Source organism: Callithrix jacchus, chromosome 12 (genome assembly GCF_049354715.1).
Source record: "Callithrix jacchus isolate 240 chromosome 12, calJac240_pri, whole genome shotgun sequence".
Taxonomy (NCBI): Eukaryota; Metazoa; Chordata; class Mammalia; order Primates; family Cebidae; genus Callithrix; species Callithrix jacchus.
The window spans coordinates 92,920,570-92,933,994 of NC_133513.1; the positions used below are offsets into that span (position 1 = coordinate 92,920,570).

General features: G+C 42.8%; 1 protein-coding gene and 1 non-coding gene across 3 annotated transcripts in view; one reads left to right on the forward strand and one right to left on the reverse strand.

The window, feature by feature from the left end:
• The window catches only part of DNMBP (dynamin binding protein), a 136,514-nt gene that overhangs the window by 107,589 nt on the left and 15,500 nt on the right, over nucleotides 1–13,425 (reverse strand). The window lies entirely within an intron of this gene.
• Nucleotides 10,889–11,014, forward strand: LOC118146567 (small nucleolar RNA SNORA64/SNORA10 family). The gene has a single exon (XR_004732422.1). It is a non-coding gene; the product is annotated as a small nucleolar RNA SNORA64/SNORA10 family (small nucleolar RNA).

Consider the following 13,425-nt stretch of genomic DNA (forward strand, 5'->3'; position numbering starts at 1 on the left):
CTGTCTCCAAATACACACATACATAACATTTCCTAAATCTAGCATTCTAAATCCAGGTGAGAGATAAGCACTGGAGACATACATTTTGAAGGCTTAAAAAAAAATTTAGAAAAATATTAATGCCTGGGTTCCCTGTACCCCCCTAAATTAGTAGGTATATTCTTTCAAAAAGCACTGGTGCATCTGGGAACGGTGGCTCACGCCTGTAATCCTGACACTATAGGGGGCCGAGACGGGCAGATCCCTTGAGCCCAGGAGTTTGAGACCAGACTGGACAACATGACAAAAATTCTGTCTCTAAAAAAATGCAAAAATTAGCTGGGCATGGTGGTGAGCACATGTGGTCCCAGCTACTCAGGGAAGGGGTACAGGGGAGCAGCTCTGAGGTGGCACTGCTTGAACCTGGGAAGTAGAGGTTGCAGTGAGCTGAGATCGCACTACTGCACTCCAGCCTGGGTGACAGAGCGAGACCCTACCTAAAAAAAAAAAAGCACTGGGGATACCCTCTTGATTTTTCCTAATATTGCCAATCCATAATGTGAATTCAAATTGTGGGGTCCCAGAACAAAATTTCTGAAGGGGTTTCCTTAACTGAAAGACAAAAGACAGCTGTCTCTCCTTTCTTGCTTGCTTGCTCTACCAGGGGAGAGTGCCTACCTGGAAAGAGTTGGGAAAGGGGTTCCCTTTCTGTAGGGCTGTCCAGCAGAGGTTCCTTCAAAAGAATACGTTTCCATGAACATCCTTATGTCATGGAACTAAACTTTCCAGAAAACATTACCTTTTGGGAACAAGAATCCATTTAAAAAATCTCAAGTCCCAGCAATGAGAAGGAGTATCTATCCTTAAAAGCAACTGCAGATTTCTCTTATCCTTGAAAACACAAGAGCTCTTACAAGACAATATGAAGGGTAAATGAATGATTTCTTCCCTTTGCATGAAAGGGTGAGAGGTGTCAGAAAATGAAGTCTAAATCTGCTTCAGGAAGGAAGGAAATGAGAGAAGCAAGGAAAACAGCACTTCCTCCTATGGTTTATGTCACTGGAATTCACTCTGGACAGAAGGTCAGCAATCACAGCCAGGTTCTCAGAGAACTAGCAGCAAATGAAGGAAAAGCAGGACCCCTCTTGGCCACGGCATTCCCACATGGCTGAGGAGCACAGCCTGGGTCATCTGCTCTTCATCAGCAGCAGCTTCCTACCCTGCGTGCCCCCAGGACAGTTGCACTGACTCACCACACCGACTCTGGTTTCACAGGTTACAGAATGTTGAACTGGAATGTTGAACTGGAAATGAAAACCCTGCTCTGGCTTAGGTGAGCTGATCAGAGAACTAGGGTAGGAAAGTAAAGGAATCTGCTGTCATACACTGTCTGAAACAATTTATATTGCAACACTTTGCTGATTTCAAACTTGTCCCAAGTTGGAGGGCAACAGCTCCAGATGGAACAGAATACATGTCAGAGTTTCCACCAATCGTGGAAGGCCACCTCAGTCCTCAGGATTTAAACTGAGCAACCCTGGTATAAACCACCCAAACACTTCCATAAAAATTTTTTGTTTTACAAAAGACAGAATTTAACATAAGAAAGCTGCAGAATTGACTTTCGCAGGACAATAGTTTGAACTAATTTACAGCTTCTACACCACCCAGATTAGACTGCTGTTTTCCTTCCCTTTTTAGCTCTTTTTTTAAAAATTGCTTATATATCTCTAGAACAGTTTTGTCTTTTTAATGAAACTGCACTAGTGGAGGGAGGTTTGAAGATTAATATCAGGACCTACAAAGTTTGAGGAAATTTACATTCAAGAAATACTTTCAAATGTGTTAACCTAGGAGTTCCTAAGTATTCTCTCAGATTCACATTTCTTAAATCATGCATGAATATCAATTATGGGTGGAAATTTAAGAACCACTGACTCATCACTAAACATATTGGACATGTCTGAGCTAAGTAGCTGAGCAACGTATTAAAACAAACAGCTCCACTATGCTGTAGATGTAATACACATGATAGCAGTTGCAGAAGCGCAGATTAAGGTGAAACTATAAAGTGAAACTTTAGGGTGTGGCTACAGATAACCAGGAACACAATAAACATGTAAAAACAGGTAGCTTTTGAGACAGTTTCCAGAAGACACTAAGAAAATTTATTAACCCAGTGTTCCAAGTTGTGAGGACAAATGTTAGCAAGATCTGCAAGGCAGGCATCTTGTTTCTTTTTCTTATCTGTTTCAAGCACAATCTTGTGATTCTGCTACAGAAGATTTAAAAAGACATGAGGAACTTCTCTACCCTTCAACCTATTTTTTTTTTTTTTGACATAGGTTCTCACTCTGTTGCCCAGCCTGGAGTGCAGTGATGATCATGGCTTGCTGCAGCCTGGACCTCCCAGGCTAAAGTGATCCTCCCACTTTAGCCTTCAACCAAGTAGTTGGACCTAGAGGCATGTGCCACTGCACCCAGCTAATTTCTTTCTTTCTTTTTTTTTTTTGAGACGTTGTTTCGCTCTTGTTACCTAGGCTGGAGTGCAATGGCGTGATCTCGGCTCACTGCAACCTCCGCCTCCTGGGTTCAAGCAATTCTTCTGCCTCAGCCTCCCGAGTAGCTGGGACTACAGGCTGCGCCACTATGCCCAGCTAATTTTTGTATTTTTAGAAGAGATGGGGTTTCACCATGTTGACCAGGATGGTCTCGATCTCTTGACCTTGTGATCCACCCGCCTCAGCCTCCCAAAGTGCTGGGATCATAGGTGTGAGCCACTGTGCCCGGCCTTGCACCCACCTAATTAATTAAAAAATTTTTTTTTGTACAGACAGGATTTTGCCATGTTGCCCAGGCTGGTCTTGAACTGATGAGTTCGAGCAATCCTCCAGCCTCAGCCTCTCAAAGTGCTGAGGAATCACAAGTATAAGCCACTGTGCCTGGCCTCAACCTATTTTAAGGTATAAAATATTCTTAATATTTGGAAGAAAGAATCAGTAAAGGAATTCAGAAAACTGAAGATTCTGAGGAAGAAAAACTAGGAGGAAACAAACTGTCCAATTGGAGTTAAAAATAGCTAAGATCATTAGCAGGGCAGGTGATTTTAGATCATTTTAAGGAGTACCAACGTTTGAACACCATGGGAAACCAGGGACTAGCAGCTTTACACAAACGTCAACAAGAACTGCAGTATCACTTGCCGTTTACAGAAACTACAGCCACTATACTTGAAAAGAAAACGTATCTATGAAATCTTCTGATAGTTTCAAGATGAACCAGAGAATATGCCACACAACACAGCAAACCCAACAAATGGTTTTTTTTTCCTTTTTCTAATTGTACTTGATTCTTTAGACGGTATCAAAAGAACTCAATGTCCCTTTTATTTTTGAGTCAGAGTCTCGCTCAGCCACTCAGGGGAGAGTGCCTACCTGGGAAGAGCTGGGAAAGAGATTTCCTTTCTGTAGGGCTGTCCAGTGGAGGTTCCTTCAAAAGAATACACTTCCATGAGCATCCTTATGTCTTGCAACTTAACTCTCCAGAAAAACACTACCTTTTGGGAATGAGAATCCATTTAAAAAATTTCAAGTCCCAGCAATGAGAAGGAACATCTAACTTCAAAAGCAATTGCACATCTGTCTTGTCCTTGATAATACAATAGCTCATACAAGACAACACAAAGACTAAATGAATAATTTCTTCCCTTTGCATAAAAGTAGAGGTGTCAGAAAATGAAGTCTGGAGTACAGCGGCACAATCTCGGCTCCCTGTAACCTCTGCCTCCTGTGCTCAAGTGATCCTCCTGCCTCAGCCTCCCACATAGCTGGGACCACAGGCATGCACCACCATGTCTTGCTAATTTTTATATTTCTCATAGAGACAGGTTCCGACACGTTGCCCAGGCTGGTCTCAAACTCCTGAGCTCAAGCAATCCACCAGCCTCGGCCTCCCAAAGTGTTGGAATTATAGGTGTGAGCCACTACACCCTGGCCTTTCAATGTCCTAGATGTTCAAGACTTTTTCCCTCTCTAAGACACAGAGGATACACATCTTTCTTATCAATTCAAGAAAGTAAATGGGAATGTTCATGAGTAAAGCTAATGCTATTTCATGAAAAATCTTGACCCATGTTAATTTATTAAAGTTCTGATTTAAAATTTTAATCTTAGCCAGACGTGGTGGTGTGTGCCTATAATTCCAGCTCTTTGGGAGGCCAAGGTGGGAGGATTGCTTGAGGCCAGGAGTTCAGGTCCAGCCTGGGCAACACAGTGAGACTCCATCTCCAAAAAAAAAAAAAAAAAATTTAGCTCAGGGACTAACAATAAATATCTAATGATATGTTCAGGTAAAGGACAGCTGCCCCTCACAAAAGCAAGGAAGAATTTATTTGTTGAGAAATGTGCCAAAATGATTCCAATTACTTTAAGCTGAATTTTGAAAAAGAGAAAAGAAAAAGTACAAAGCCCCAGATATAAAGCCACAAGGCAGGACAATATGCGGGATAATATTTGATGAAGAAAAAGGAAAGTAAACTGCAAGTAAGCTTGAAACAATGCTCAGAGGTTAGATATCCACGCAGTACATCAAGGCCCAGAGTATGAGCAGCAAAGTGGGCCTGAAATTGTAATACAAGAAAGTAAAAACAGCCTATTACTCTTGAGGCATGTTAGAACTCATCCCAAAATTCAAAATGGGAAGGTTCACTTCACGTAAAAATCTCTGGCAGCAGATGGGGGAAATAATATGATATGTAAAGAAAATAAGGCCAGGCAGGGTGGCTCAAGCTTTGTAATCCCAGCATTCTGGGAGGCTGAGGCAAAAGGTTCACCTGAGGCTAGGAGTTTGAGACCAGCCTGGGCAACATAGTGAGATCCCATCTCCACAATAAATACATAAGAAAAAGAATATAGGCCGGGCACAGTGGCTCAAGCCTGTAATCTCAGCACTTTGGGAGGCTGAGGCGGGTGGATCACGAGGTCAAGAGATCGAGACCATCCTGGTCAACATGGTGAAACCCCGTCTCTACTAAAAATACAAAAAAAACCCCCCAAAATTAGCTGGGCATGGTGGTATGTGCCTGTAATCCCAGCTACTCAGGAGGCTGAGGCAGGAGAATTGCCTGAACCCAGGAGGTGGAGGTTGCGGTGAGCGGAGGTTGCACTCCAGCCTGGGTAACAAGAGCGAAACTCCGTCTTGGAAAAAAAGAAAATAATATATTCACATAAAAACCCTTGAATCTGGGGGTAAAACATTACAAATAGTAACTGGGATAAGATGAAGGGAGAGGCTGGGTGCGGTGGCTCACACCTGTAATCCCAGCACTTTGGGAGGTCAAGGCAGGTAGATAACCTGAGGTCAGGAGTTTGAGACCAGCCTGACCAACATGGCAAAACCCTGTCTCTACTAAAAATACAAAAATCAGCTGGGCATGGTGGTATGCGCCTGTAGTCCCAGCTACTTGGGAGGCTGAGGCAGGAGAATCACTTGAACCTGGGAGAGGTAGAGGTTGCAGTGAGCTGAGATCATGCCACTGCACTCTTGCCTAGGCAACAGAGTAAGACTCCGTCTCAGAAAAAAAAAAAAAAAAAAAAAAGAAGGGAGAAAGAACAGGGGGGAGATTTATATTATAGACTGCTATGATAGAGAACAAGGAGGATATTTTAATAACACTACAAAATTGTTACAGAGACAGTAGCATGTGGTAGTTGACATAAACTGGACTACTAACTTCCTAACAATTAGCAAATGCATACAGTCACAGGTCAATTAATTAACTATGTCCTAGAGACTCCACAGACTCTTTTTCAGGGCCATCTAGGCAGCTAGTATGTCTGATCATTGGGATTCCTGCTCAGAGGCAGGGGACACGGTTCATGACTTCACTCCAGTTCTGCAGTGTTTTGTTTTGCTTAGAAAAAAATCATGAATAGCTGTTGAATTTTATCAAATGCTTTTCTTGTATCCAATGAGATTATCATTTTCCCTCTTTATTCTGATGTCATAAGTTACATTGATTTTAAATGTTAAACCAGCCTTGCATTCCTGGGATAAATTCTACTTGATTATGATGTATTATCCTCTTTATAGACTGCAATTTTCAATTTGGTACCTTTTCATTAAAGATTTTTAAACCTATGCTCTCAAGGGTTATTAGTCTATAACTCCCTTTCTTTAAATATCCTTGTCAGATTTGTATATAAAGGTTAGTCTTGCTCTGTTCGTGCCTGGCCCACTGGGTACAGGAAAGGAAGAAGGGCTCTAATGATGCCTAAAATTAAATTTTCCAATAGCCAGGTAGCGGGGAGCCTAGAATAGGTAAAATAAGATTTACGTAAGTAAATATCTAATGTGTTTATACCATAGTGTTATAAAATAGAATTCATACTAGCAACACTGAAACAAGACAAAGATCACTGAATCATTTGAGCACCATAATTCACAATTTGTCCCCACTCCTCTAGCAATATGTTTTTTGTTTTTGAGATGGAGTTTCACTCTTGTTGCCCAGGCTGGAGTGCAATATCACAATCTTGGCTCACTGCAACCTTCGCCTCCTGGGTTCAAGCAATTCTCCTGCCTCAGCCTTCCAAGTAGCTGGGATTACAGGAATGCACCACCACGCCTGGCTAATTTGGTATTTTTAGTAGAGATGGGGTTTCTCCATGTTGGTCAGGCTGGTCTCAAACTCCCAACCTCAGGTGATCCGTCCACCTCAGCCTCCCGAAGTGGGCCAGGCTTGGCCCTCTAGCAATATCTTGACATGCCTGTTGACTTTTTTTTTTTTTGAGATGGAGTCTTGCTCTGTCACCCAGGCTGGAGTGCAGTGGTTTGATCTGGGCTCACTGCAACCTCTGCCTCCTGGGTTCAAGTGACTCTCCTGCCTTAGCCTTCTGAGGAGCTGGGATTACAAGCAAGAGCCATCATGCCTAGCTAATTTTTGTATTTTTAGTAGAGATGGGTTTTACCATGTTGGCCAGGCTGGTTTCAAACTCCTGACCTCAAGTGATTTGTCCACCTCGGCCTCCCAAAGTGCTGAGATTACAGGTGTGAGCCACCACACCCGGCCAACTTTTAGCCCTTTCTATACCCATGTCTGTTCACTTCTATTTTCAAACTTTTTTCAGCTCTTATCCTTATAATATATACTCTAGTAGACTGAACTGCTATTCAATAATCTTCACTCTCTTATATGAATTATACATCCTTACAAGATGTGTAATTGTATAATAATGTATGTTATTATGTATATCATTAACAGTATACAAATATAGAATTACATATCCATACCCTTTACTGTATAATTGTGCAGTGCCTCCCACTATGGGCAGAGTATGCTTCCCTGTCACATTTTGGTAGGACTTGGAATGCAGTGGAGATGGCAGAAGCACAGGTTTTCAGCCACTGTTTTCTGGTTTGGCCTGTCCTCTGGTGCTCCTGTAATCTGCCAATAGAAGAGCATGCCCTGAAATCTCCTGGCTCTTTAGTCTAGGCCCCAAAATGGACAAGAAAAAACAGACTTGAGGCCAGGCGCACTGGCTCATGCCTGTAATCCCAACACTTTGAGAGGCTGAGGCAGGTGGATCACCTGAGGTTAGGAGTTCGAGACCAGTCTGGCCAACATGGTGAAACCCCATCTCTACTAAAAATACAAAAATTAGCCAGACATGATGGCGAGCACCTGTGATCCCAGCTATTTGGGAGGCTGAAGCAGGAGAATCAGTTGAACCTGGGAGGCGGAGGTTGCGGTGAGCTGAGATGGTGACATTGCACTCCAGCCTGGGCAACAAGAGCAAAACTCTGTCTCAAAAAGAAAATAAAAGAAAAGAAAAAACAGACTTGAACGTAAATGGAAGACTACAGGATTCAACCTGGTCTAGCTTAGATCAGCTAAATTGCTATCACCCCACTCTTCTATTAAACCTACACTTAACTTAACTCTTATCTGAGCTATTATCTTTTGGATCCATCCCTGTTTCCTGTATGTCCTACAGGGCAGGAATTCTTTTTCTCTATTTATTCACTGATGTCAATCAAGCACCTAGAGCTGCCTGATACAAAGCAAGCCCTCCATAAATATTTGCAGGATGAATGATTTAACATACTGAACTACTTTAACTTATACATCAAAACATGCATTCACATTCCCAGTGATCACACTATTCTTTCCCATAGAGGTACATGAGATCTCACAGGACTTATTTCCAGGTTAGGAAGGTTGGATTTTGATTTTTGGGCAATTAGCAGCACCTGAAGATTATTTTTTTTTAGGAAGGTATAATGGTTACAATTAGGATTGGCTGGCTAGGCATGGTGGCTCATGCCTGCAACCCCAGGACATTGGAAGGCTAAGGCAGGCAGACGACTTGAGCTCAGAAGTTTAAGACCAGTCTGGGCAACACAGTAAAACTCATCTCTGTTGAAAATACAAAAAGTAGTAACTGTAGTCCCAGCTACTCGGGAAGCTGAGGTGGGAGGATGGCTTCCGCCCAGGAGGCAGAGGCTGCAGTGAGCTGAGATTGCGCCACTGCACTCCAGCCTGAGCAACAGAGCTAGACCCTGTCTTGAAAAAAAAAAAAAAATAGGATTGGTTGTAAATGACTAAATATCCCAAATAAAAGAAAAAAAAAAGAGAGGAAAAGAAAGTGTGTGTATATAAATATATCCTTTTCCAGATGAAGGCAAAGATATTCTAAGGAACATCATTATTCTGGTTGTTTCTATTTCTATCGTTTTTTCAAAAATGGGTTTATTGAGACATAATTAACATACCATACAATTCACCCACTTATACAATGAGTTTTTAGCATATTCAGAGTTGTGTGACCATTATCACTATCAATTTTAGAATTTCAACACCTATTTTTTTTTTTTGAGATGAAGTCTCATTCTGTTGCCCGAGCCGGAGTGCAGTGGCACAATCTCAGCTCACCGCAACCTCTACCTCCCAGGTTTAAGCAATTCTCCTGTCTCAGCCTCCTGAGTAGCTGGGACTACAGGCATGCACCACCAAGCCCAGGTAATTTTTATTGTTAGTAGAGATGGGGTTTCAGTATGTTGGCCAGGCTGGTATCAAACCCTTAACCTTGTGATCTGCCACCTTGGCCTCCCAAAGTGCTGGGATTACAGGCGTGAGCCACCGCACCCAGCCTGAGAAATTTTATACTCACTAGCAGCCACTTCCGATTTCCCCCCAACATTCCCTCTCCTCTCCAGCCTTAGGCAAACCCTAATTTACTTTCTCTATATATAGATTTGCCTATTTTGGACATTTCACATAAATGGAATCACACAATATGTGGTCTTTTGTGATTGGCTTCTTAACACAATATTTTCAAGGTCTTCACATCATTTTAAAATAGAAATATAATCAGCTTAAAGTGTATTTAATAGTTAAGCTGGGAGCAGTGGCACATGCCTGTAATCTCACCACTTTGGGAGGCCAAGAGGAGTACATAGCTTGAGCTTAGGAGTTCAAGACCAGCCTGGGCAACATAATGAGACCCCATCTCTACACAAAAAAATGCAAAAATTGGGCAGGCATGATGGCATGTGCCTATTGTCCCACCTACTTGGGAGGCTAAAGTGGGAGGATTGCTTGAGTACAGTACAGAATGTTGAGGCCATAGTGAGCTGAGACTGCCCCACTGCACTCCAGCCTAGGTGACAAGCAAGATACTGTCTCCAAAAAAAGTAACAGTTAAGAGCACAGACTATAGAGCCAGACTGCCTAAATCTACATGCCAGCTCCATCCCTTATTAAAGCAATTACTAAACTTTTTATTAGAACAATTTCTTAATTACTTACTTGCTTCTTTGGAGCAAGTTACTTAACTTCTCTGTGTCTTAATTTTCTTATCTGTAAAATGGGTTTAATAACAGAACCCAGTTGAGTAAGGTAGCTCACACCTGTAATCCCAGCACTCTGGAAGTCTGAAGCAGGTGGATTGCTTGAATCTAGGAGTTCAAGACCAGCCTGGGCAACATGGTGAAACCTGGTCTCTACAAAAAATACAAAAATTAGCTGGACATGGTAGCATGCAATTGTAGCCCCAGCTAGTCAGGAGGCTGAGGTGGGAGGATGACTTGAGCCCAATACATCAAGGCTGCAGTGAGCTGTGATTACACCATCTACTCTGGGTGACAGAGCAAGACCCTGAGTCAACGTAAAAATAAAATAAAACCTGCTCATAGGGTTGTAATGAAATTAATATATGTAAAGCACTAAAAACAGTACCTCACAAATAGCAAGCATTATACAAGTGTTAGCTATCATTATTATCTGTATTAAAGAGAGGGGAACTGTAGATAGACACTCAAAACCTTTTTCATAGCATTGGGATGTATTTTGGTATTTAATATGTTTAAAAATGAATGTCTCAGGAATGGAAAATGAGGACTGACTGCTACTGGGTATGAGGTTTCTTTTGGGGGCAATGAAAATGTTCTGGAATTAGTGGTGAATGGGTGTACAACTTTGTGGATATACTGAAAACCACTGAATTGTATATTTTGAAAAGGTATGGCATGTGAGTTATATCTCAGCTCTTAAAAGTAAGTGTTTCTCTTCTTTCAAAAATCTCTTCACTTCACACAAAATAGAGAAGGCAGGCCAGTCGTGTTGTCTCAGGCCTGTAATCCCAGCATTTTGGGTGGCCAAGGGGGTTGGATCATTTGAGGCCAGGAGTTCAAGACCAGCCTGGGCAACAGTGAGACTGTTGCTACAAAAATTTATTAAAAATTACCTGGGAGTGGTGGTGCATGCCTGTAGTCCAAACTACTTGGGAAGCTGAGGTGGGAGGATCACTTGAGCCTGGGAGATTTGAGGCTGCAGTGAGCTGTGATCGTGCCACTGCATTCCAGCCTGGGCAACAGAGCAAGACCTTGTCTTTAAAAAAGTAGTGAAGGGCCTCTCTCAGCTCTGTGTAGTTGCACTTGGCTTCACCCGTGTAACTTTCGTAAAGGGGAAGGAAAGAAAAGATTCAGGACCTCAGATGGGCCTTACTGTGGCCTCTCCTTGAGGGGAGCAATAAGCCCTCAAAAAAAAAAAAAAATAGTGAAGGTAGCTGGGCGCCTGTAATCCCAGCACTCTGGGAGGTCGAGGCAGGTGGATCACCTGAGGTCGGGAGTTTGAGACCAGCCTGACCAACATGGAGAAACCCTGTCTCTACTAAAATGTAAAAAAATAGGCAGGTGTGGTGGTACATGCCTGTAATCCTAGCTACTTGGGAGGCTGAGGCAGGAGAATCACTTGAACCCGGGAGGCAGAGGTAGCAGTGAAGGTAGAAAAAAAAAAAGAAGGCATACATGAATACTCTGCCTTGAAAAAAGCTAGAAATTAGGCTGGGCGCGGTGGCTCACGCCTATAATCCCAGCACTTTGGGAGGCCGAGGCTGATGGATCACAAGGTCAAGAGATCGAGACCATCCTGGTCAACAAGGTGAAACACCGTCTCTACTAAAAATACAAAAATTAGCTGGGCATAGTGGCGTGCGCCTGTAGTCCCAGCTACTCGGGAGGCTGAGGCAGGAGAACTGCTTGAATCCAGGAAGTGGAGGTTGCGGTGAGCCGAGATCGCATCATTGCACTCCAGTATGGGTAACAAGAGCGAAACTCCGTCTCAAAAAAAAAAAAAAAAAAAAAAAAAAGGCTAGAAATTTAGTCCGGTGGCTCACGCCTGTAATTCCAGCACTTTGGGAGGTAGAAGCGGGTGGATCACAGGGTCAGGAGTTTGAGATCAGCCTGGCCAACATGGTGAAACCCTGTCTCTACTAAAGATATAAAAAAATTAGCCAGGCGTGGTGACAGGCGCCTGTAATCCCAGCTACTCAGGGGGCTGAGGCAGGAGAATCACCTGAACCCGGGAGATGAAGGTTGCAGTGAGTCTAGATAGCGCCACTGCACTCCAACCTGGGCAACAGAGCAAGACTCTGCCTCAAAAAAAAAGAAAAGAAATTTAAATAGCTTCCCTATTCAGCCACCCACACCCACCTCCCCTCCCCTACAAAGTTTTTCCTACACTTCATGTTTTAATAGGTATTTTGAATTTGGGTGTTATGCCTGTTATAGGATGGGCATGGAGGGTAGGTAACAAACACAGTGTTTGATTAAGTGAACTTTCACTGGGTGGGTGACGCTACATAAAAGAGCAAATTTGAAAAGAAAAGTCATATTTGCTACTAAATTGTATTCATAACTACATAACAGTTAAGAGCCCAGACTCTGGTGAGAGAGAATTTAGTTTCATTTTCTGACTGCCATTTGTCAAGCTATGTGACCTTGGGCAAGTTACTTAAACCCCTCTGAACCCTAGTTTCCTTGTACGTAATGGAAGATAATAACAGTAATTTACTTCGGAGGGTGTATAAGGATTAAATGTGATAATGTAGGTAAAAACATTTAATACATTTCCTGGCAAATGATAGGTACGATACTCAGTAAATGTCAGCAGTGAGAACAGTAATGATGACAATGGTCATCACCATCATCACCCAGGCTGAGGGGAACATAAATACATAAATAATAGGGATGATGCAGCAGGCTTTGGGCGGGGTCAGCTTCTCAAAACAGCTGCGGTCTTCTTGAGAGGAAGGGGTAGTAATGTGACTCTGTGGTTACTGGTCACGAGGACCATGCCCCTCTACTCTAAGCTCTAAATGAGCTGTGTCTTCACAGCAGACCCACAAGGATTTGGCAGCAGTTTATAAACGAGATCCCTGCATATGGGTCCAAGAAAGCCTTTGCCAAGTGCCTTCGAGGGACAGAAGAGGGATATGAAATTAATTTACTGACTCTTCTAAAACATATCCTGTACTTCTAGGAAAAACACTGGCATTACTGTTAAATCCTTTAAACACATCAAGCTATGACTCTCATCATCTTTTCTTCGGGGCTCTTGCAATAGCTTCCTAAATGGCTACCTACCAGTCTTAACTGCCTTTGTCCTATTTATCACATTCAACTAGGATTATCTTCTTTACAAAAATTTTTTTTTGGCCAAGTGTGGTGACTCACACCTGTAATCTCAGCACTTTGGGAGGCTGAGGCGTGTAGATCACGACGTCAGGAGATCGAGACCATCCTGGCCAATATGGTGAAACCTCATCTCTACTAAAAATACAAATATTAGCTGGGCATGGTGGCCCATGCCTGTAGTCCCAGTTACTCAGGAGGCTGAGGCAGGATAATCGCCTGAATCCAGGAGGCAGAGGTTGCAGTGAGGTTGAGACCACACCACTGCACTCCAGCCTGGCAACAGAGCAAGACTCCATCTCAAAAAATAAAAATAAAAATTTTTTTTTAAGAGACAGGGTCTTGCTGTGTTGCCTAGGCTGGACTCAAACTCCTACTCAAGTGATCCTCTCGCCTTAGACTCCCAGTATCTGGGCATGCACCATTGTGCCTAGCCTGAAATCAAACTTTTTTTGGAGACAGTCTCACTCTGTT